This window comes from Hemibagrus wyckioides, linkage group LG08, assembly GCF_019097595.1.
Source record: "Hemibagrus wyckioides isolate EC202008001 linkage group LG08, SWU_Hwy_1.0, whole genome shotgun sequence".
NCBI lineage: Eukaryota > Metazoa > Chordata > Actinopteri > Siluriformes > Bagridae > Hemibagrus > Hemibagrus wyckioides.
In genome coordinates this window covers 21,356,145-21,362,868 of record NC_080717.1, presented here as the reverse complement: position 1 = coordinate 21,362,868, position 6,724 = coordinate 21,356,145, and positions in this window count along the sequence as shown.

Below are 6,724 nucleotides of genomic sequence, written 5' to 3'. Positions count from 1 at the left end.
CGTCCCTGCCAGTAGAATAAATACAAGCATGTCTCTCGCATAAAGTGATGCTAACAAGATATTTATGAGTGCATATTAATTCGGCCTGCATCACACCGCACCAGCTGACGCTGACATTTGGGAAGAGGTGTGGCGAGGTGTGTTGGGGGGTGGAGGGTACGGATCTTAAAACACTGTGGGTGCAAGCAAAGAGGTTTTTTGACAATCCCTAGCGTGAATCATAACTCAGAAATGACAAATGGAGCGCTAATACAATTCATGAATTATGCAGTTGTCATGGCGACATTCATCAAAATGCATCAGTCCACAGAGCATTTTGTTTATGAAATGATGATATACCATGTCTGACTCTTCACCGACAATCAGGCAGTGTCGTTTTGCTGGCTGCAGTTCACCAACATGTCAGAAATATTCTGCTGAAAAGTTTTTAGCGACTGATTTGTAGGCGTGTGAATAAATAAAGTGTTAGGAAAGGGCACAGGACCTTATTGAGAAGAAACTGCATTAGTGTTTCTGCTCCTTTGCCAGAAGGTAGAATAAAATATCAGCAAAAGTAACAAGAGTCTTGTGAAAGATTTGGCCACAAAATCAACCAGACTGTTTGTGGGGTTTTGGTTTTTGCAGAAAGATATGAGAGAGAGAGAGAGAGAGAGAGAGAGAGAGAGAGTCTTTGTGGCTCCAGGGCGGAACCTGAGGGAACAGGGACATGGCTGCTTACAGTGTGTGATAAGTCCTGACCTCTTGACCTCACACACATTAATTATGAATGTGCGGTCTCTGAGGGTGTGCTCTTAAACATAGTCACTAATAATATCCATCTCAACCACTCTCATCTATCCAGCTTCTCTCTCTCTCTCCCCCCCCCCCTTCCTCCATCACCAGCTCTTGTCAGCCAGCCTCCCCTCCTCCTCCTCCTCCTCTCCCTCCACCATTTCGCCCCCTAGTGTATTAAAGGCTTTGACGCTCTCAGTAAAAAGCTGATTTATTTTGTGGATGTATCGATCGGTCGCTGCATTAAAGATTATAATTCATTACCACAGCCCTTTTAATACATTAAACGCTCAAAATAAAAATAAAATAAAACAAAATCGGGTTGGGTGAGGGGAGAGCACTCAAGTAGTGTCCACGCAAAAGCTCTCTCTCTCTTACACAAAAAGCACTCACACCTGTGCTTTTCAATGACTTTTTTTTCCAAACCCATACGCTCACAAACACACACACACACACACTCAAACAAACTTCAAGTGCATTAAGATACCAGGATACCCCCTGACATTTACATTCATGAGGTACAAATGTATTAGTACTTGTACAAAAAAACAAAAAAAAAAAACAGCCAAAGCTTCCACAGACACATTTTCGCATTCAGGCATGCATTAGTGAGGATGGACTCTTGTGATAAATGCACATGTCCTCAGGGCTCTTAGTAACTCAGCCACTTAAAGAAAAGCACAAGGAGACGGGGGCGGAAAACAAAACACATCAGTTTTATGCTGCGTGTGAAATATGTTTCCGTTTACATGAATAATACATGTGTGTTGCAAGCATAGTGCATCTGTAAGTGTCAAATGAGTCTTGTTAATTAGCAAATCACACACACACACACACACACACCACACACCTCCGCAGCCTACAGTCACTATCTGAAATGCTCCATTTATTTTTGAACCCCACTATCACAGCTCTCAGCTCTTACACAGTGAGAGCGCGTGTGGAAGTGGTTCAGATCTGCTTTGTGAAAATGTAAATGAGCTTCACCTCTCTTAATCCTACATTTCAGCAGGAAAATTATTAATGGATTTATAATTACAGAGGAAAGTGAAACCCAAAGCAACACTATTTGTATGAAGACCATCTGTTGTGCTTGAGTGTGAACAGAGAGACAGAGAGAGAGAGAGAGAGAGAGAGAGAGAGAGAAGAAAAAAATATATATTCTGGCTGAATACAGCAAAAGCTACGCTTCAATTTTGTATTAATACATATCAGGACATGAACAAAAAAAAGCAGGTAGAATAATGATGTACCAGCTGTTATTATTATTATTATTGCTACTATTATTATTATTAATAATAATAGTAATATTATTATTATTATTATTATTATAATAAATATTATCGACTAAAAGCTATAGAACATCCCCAAACAACTACCACCGTATTCGTTTCTCAACTTATATAATTTAAGGTCCTCACAGAACTTGTTCTAATAACCATTAATTTTTTTTCCTTTTATATTACACAATACTAAAGTACTAAATTAAGTGGAGGCCATTCGCCAGAAACAGAACAAAGGAGTTCCATTCCCAGGTATAAAATGGTGTTACATTAACTTAATTTGCATACTGGAACACGATTGGCTCTTAGATTTTATTACACAATATTATTTGTCTATAAAGTGTTTGATACAAACATTTCGTAAAAAGGAATGTATCAATGTAATTAGTTTTTAAGTAAGTATTTATAAAAAATAATAAATAATAAACAAATCTATTATCTAAAAAAGTGCATTGTTTTCTAGTGGTTTTCACTTAATATTGTTTTTTAAAATAATTAAACATTTAATAATTGATTATATATATATATATATATATATATATATATATATATATATATATATATATATATATATATATATATATAAATAAATATATACATATAATATAATTATTATAATATAATTAAAAAAACTTTAATTACATTTAAAATAAGGTGAGTAAAGTCTGTTTAAAATGACTATCAGCGGCTTTATTTGCCAACACATGTTAATTGTCTACACCACATGTCCAACACAAACGCAGTGTTTGAGGTAAACACATCATACATGTTTCTCTGCTCCGGGGGGTGGTGGTGGTGGTGGTGGGGTTGGTGCTTTAAATAGTAACAAATTAATCATGCAATCATTTGCAAACAAATTAATGTAATCAATTTGCATGAACGTAATTTGCTAATCAGAGTCAGCTTAAATTTCATTCATTTGAATTTAGTTCCATGGAAGCATATTTATTCATTAGGATGAAGTGTAAAGACGCTCGAAAGTGTTATTAGCTCCGCGACTGAGATCATTCAGTATGTTTAAAAAAAAACAAAACCAAAAAAACAGTTGTTGATCTGGATTGAGATGAACACACGTGTTTGAGTAAAAGACAGAATGAGAAAATATGTTCATCTCCTCCTAGACACTCCACTACCATCAAGTAAACAGGATTAATATTTTATTAGACACAATTCAGTGTGAGAAACACAGCAGGTAGACGGATCAGTGCGCTGTTAGGAAGACAGTAGCACTTCACACACACACACACACAAATGAATTCATCTCCTGGAGCCTATCATAGCATACGGCTTAGATTTAGACAGATAACTTAATACCATTTAATAAGAAAGAAGAGAAAGGTAAAGCAAGACGGACGAGCGGAGCGGTTAGGTGTAGCGTTCTTATTAACTAAACCTGGCACTTGGAAATTTCACAATCTTGCGTATATTGAGTTGTGAAATTTTATAATGAAAAGGTTCATATCTTCATAACTTGCTATCTAAAGCTTACCTCAATCTTGCTCTCCCACCTTGTTGAACTCCTTGTCACACACACACACACACACTTCTCTCTTGGTTTGACAGGCTTTCAGGTAGTAAATCAACACATTGATTGTGGGGGCAGTGGAGCGTCCTGGCTTCTGCTAAAGAGCCATTTTCATTTCACTAGCGGTTTACAACCCCCTCACACACAACCTTTCTGCCCTCTCCATCAGCATCCATAAACATCACCCCTCAACTTCACCTACAACACAGAGCACTACTTGTCCACACGCACACACAGCTGTGATGAGCGGGACTCTCTGCGACTAGCTCGCAAGGTCCATTTTCTTTTTCCCACTTTTTTGATTGCATTGTAGGCCTCTGGTCAATTTTAGCTTGAAAAAAACTCCACACACAACCTCTCACCCTGAAGGTGTCCAAAACTGCAACGTTAAATGGCTTTTCTGCTCCACACACCTGATGTCAACTAATTATCAAGGCTTTCTTCTGTTAAGTCAGGTGTGTAGTGTGGTGGCCCTCTAGCTAAACTGGCGGAGGTTACAAGACACAGGCTGTGTTCAGCATAACATACTACTCAAACTAAACCCCAGGTGAAAGAGTATATAATATGCAGTGAGTAATCAACATGAGTATGTGCTAAAGACGTTTTTAATATGTAGCTAAACTCTATTGCCCATGTTTTTCAAGAAGCCTCCATGTGAACAAATCTTGTCTGGTAGTCATGCAGTTGTATGACGTTATCCTGAGAGCTATCCTGAAAATTTAGAACTGTAACTACAAAAATATACTGTATTTACACCATGTTTTCATTGTGTTAGAAAATTGAGTGTGCCGCAAAGAGAAACCCCAGAGAGAAATATTGCTTAGTCCTGCCTAAGAAGGTGAGGTGGGAAAGGCGTAGTAAAATGGGGCAGTGGTGGCTCAAGTGGTTAAGGCTCTGGCTTGTTGATTGGTGTATTGGGATTCAAATCCCAGCACTGCCACTACTGGGCCGCTGAGCAAGACCCCCAACCCTTACTGCTCCAGGGGCGCTGCATCATAACTGACCATTCACCTTGACCCCAACCTCTAAAGTTGGGATGTGTGAAAAAAGAATTTCACTATGCTGTAATGTATATGTGACAAATAAAGGTGTCTATAAACTTATTAACCACTCTGCAAAACCATTTGTCTAATGGTTGAACTTCCAAATAGCTGCTCAATATCTGCTACCTTCCGTTCAAGCGTTTTCTTGTGGCATCTCTGGTAAATATTTAGTTAACTGATAACTATATACTCGTCTAATGTTGAACATATTCCGATCGAATTTGTTTTCACTTTAAGAAACCTGGAAGAAATCACAGGAAAGGACACACCACAGTACATCATAACACTGTTCCACACAAGCTTAACATGCCACAATGACAAAGCACACACCAAGCTATAAACAATAAAACAATACATCTCTGGATATAATAGAACTCGAAACATTGCCTGTTTATCTCGCAGACGGCAAACAAGGGTGGTGCATCAGTACATCTTTCACGTCGAGACAGAAGGACCAGCTGGAAGATTACTAATGGGAGACATGGGAGAAGATGCTTCCATGCATTGTCACTTAATATCAGGGAGATCAAAACTGTCAATATGTCGATGGCCTCATCTGCTGTTTTTTTATTGTGGAGGATGATGATAATATTGTTTGGTATATTTTTAGTTGACAGCTTTACGACCAGCCTACTCCTATGTTAAAATGCAGAGCTCCTACTCATAATTCACAAGCGCTGGCAGGTCTGAGGCTTACTCCGCTAACTAATACTTAACATCCATATTCTCCAGTTGCCTAGCAAGCGTTCTTTATGCCCTTGAATAGTCAGGGTGTTGTGTGCTGGGGTTAGAAGCAGGAATTCATTTGGACAGAAACATCTGAACACGTCACTGGCTTTCAGGTCGCTCTACTGATTTTCACCAATTTGGCAACCAAAATCTTCTGACAGCACTGGTTAGCAATGGCTTAAGAGGTTCTAAATCTAGAAGTTTTTACTCTTTGCTGTTATGGTATTTATGCAATGCTTAATATTAATATCTGTCACAAAACAACTTTTTCATTCTTAACTCTGGCAGACAAAATTTTATTTATGCTAGTTGGCTAGTTATATTTTTTAGCCTGTGCATGCCTGTTTGCAAATTAAGACTAAAGTCTTTCTCAGATAAATAATTGTGCTGAATATGATTGACAGGTTGTCATATAACAAATAAAAAATCACACATTGTGCATTCTTCCAGAAGGAACAATATGTATAGTGTATAGTGCAATACACAGGATGCAGGATTAATGTATATGATTTCACACACAAGAGAGAGAGAGAGACTAAAAAGAAGAAAAGATGACATCACTGAGAATGGGGAAACGAAAAGGGGGTGGAGCCAAAGAGATATGGTTTAAAAAAAAAAAAGAAAAGTCCTCTTCTCTCTCTCCATGGCTCTGCTGTTGGCATGAAGCAAACACTTCAGAGCATCTCAGCTCCAGTGAGGAGATACTCTGTCAGCAGCTCTCCATCCTGCATTTAGCACACCAGTAGTGCAAATTAAATAACACTTCAGTAAGCAGGACAGAAAGAGACTGAGCATGAGAGAGAAAAGGAGAGAAAGATTGTGAGAGAGAGAGAGAGAGAGAAAGTGCTGATGGGACAGCACTGAAGTCTCGATTTAGGATAATTACTCTCCTGCGCGTTCTCTCTTTCATTCCCTCCTGCCCTCCCTCTCTTTTTTCCCCTCCTCAGTTCCATATTACGCACGGCTCATCTGATGACAGTACCTGAGCTGCCCACTGCTTATTAAAAAATGAACACGGCTTCAGATGAGTTCATCAAACTCTCCTTTACACTTATCTCTCTCTCTCAGGCGCTTATTCGCTGTCCTCCCTCCACAGGGAAAATACAGAGTAGATATAGATGAAGAGGAATGTGACACTGTGCAATCTCTGGGTGGAGAAAATGTTGTGGAAACAAAAAGCACTGCATTAAAAGAACGACTCTCTTGTGACTGCTAGTTTGGCTAATGTACACTTGATTTAAAATCAATATTTCAAAACGTTAGCTCTGGTTTCGAAGCATTCTGTCGCTGCGGCTGCTCTATTGCCGCCCGCTAGCACCGAGGCACCGGGTGTAATTAATGAAAGTTGCATTAAGAGGAGAACTGGCCATTCA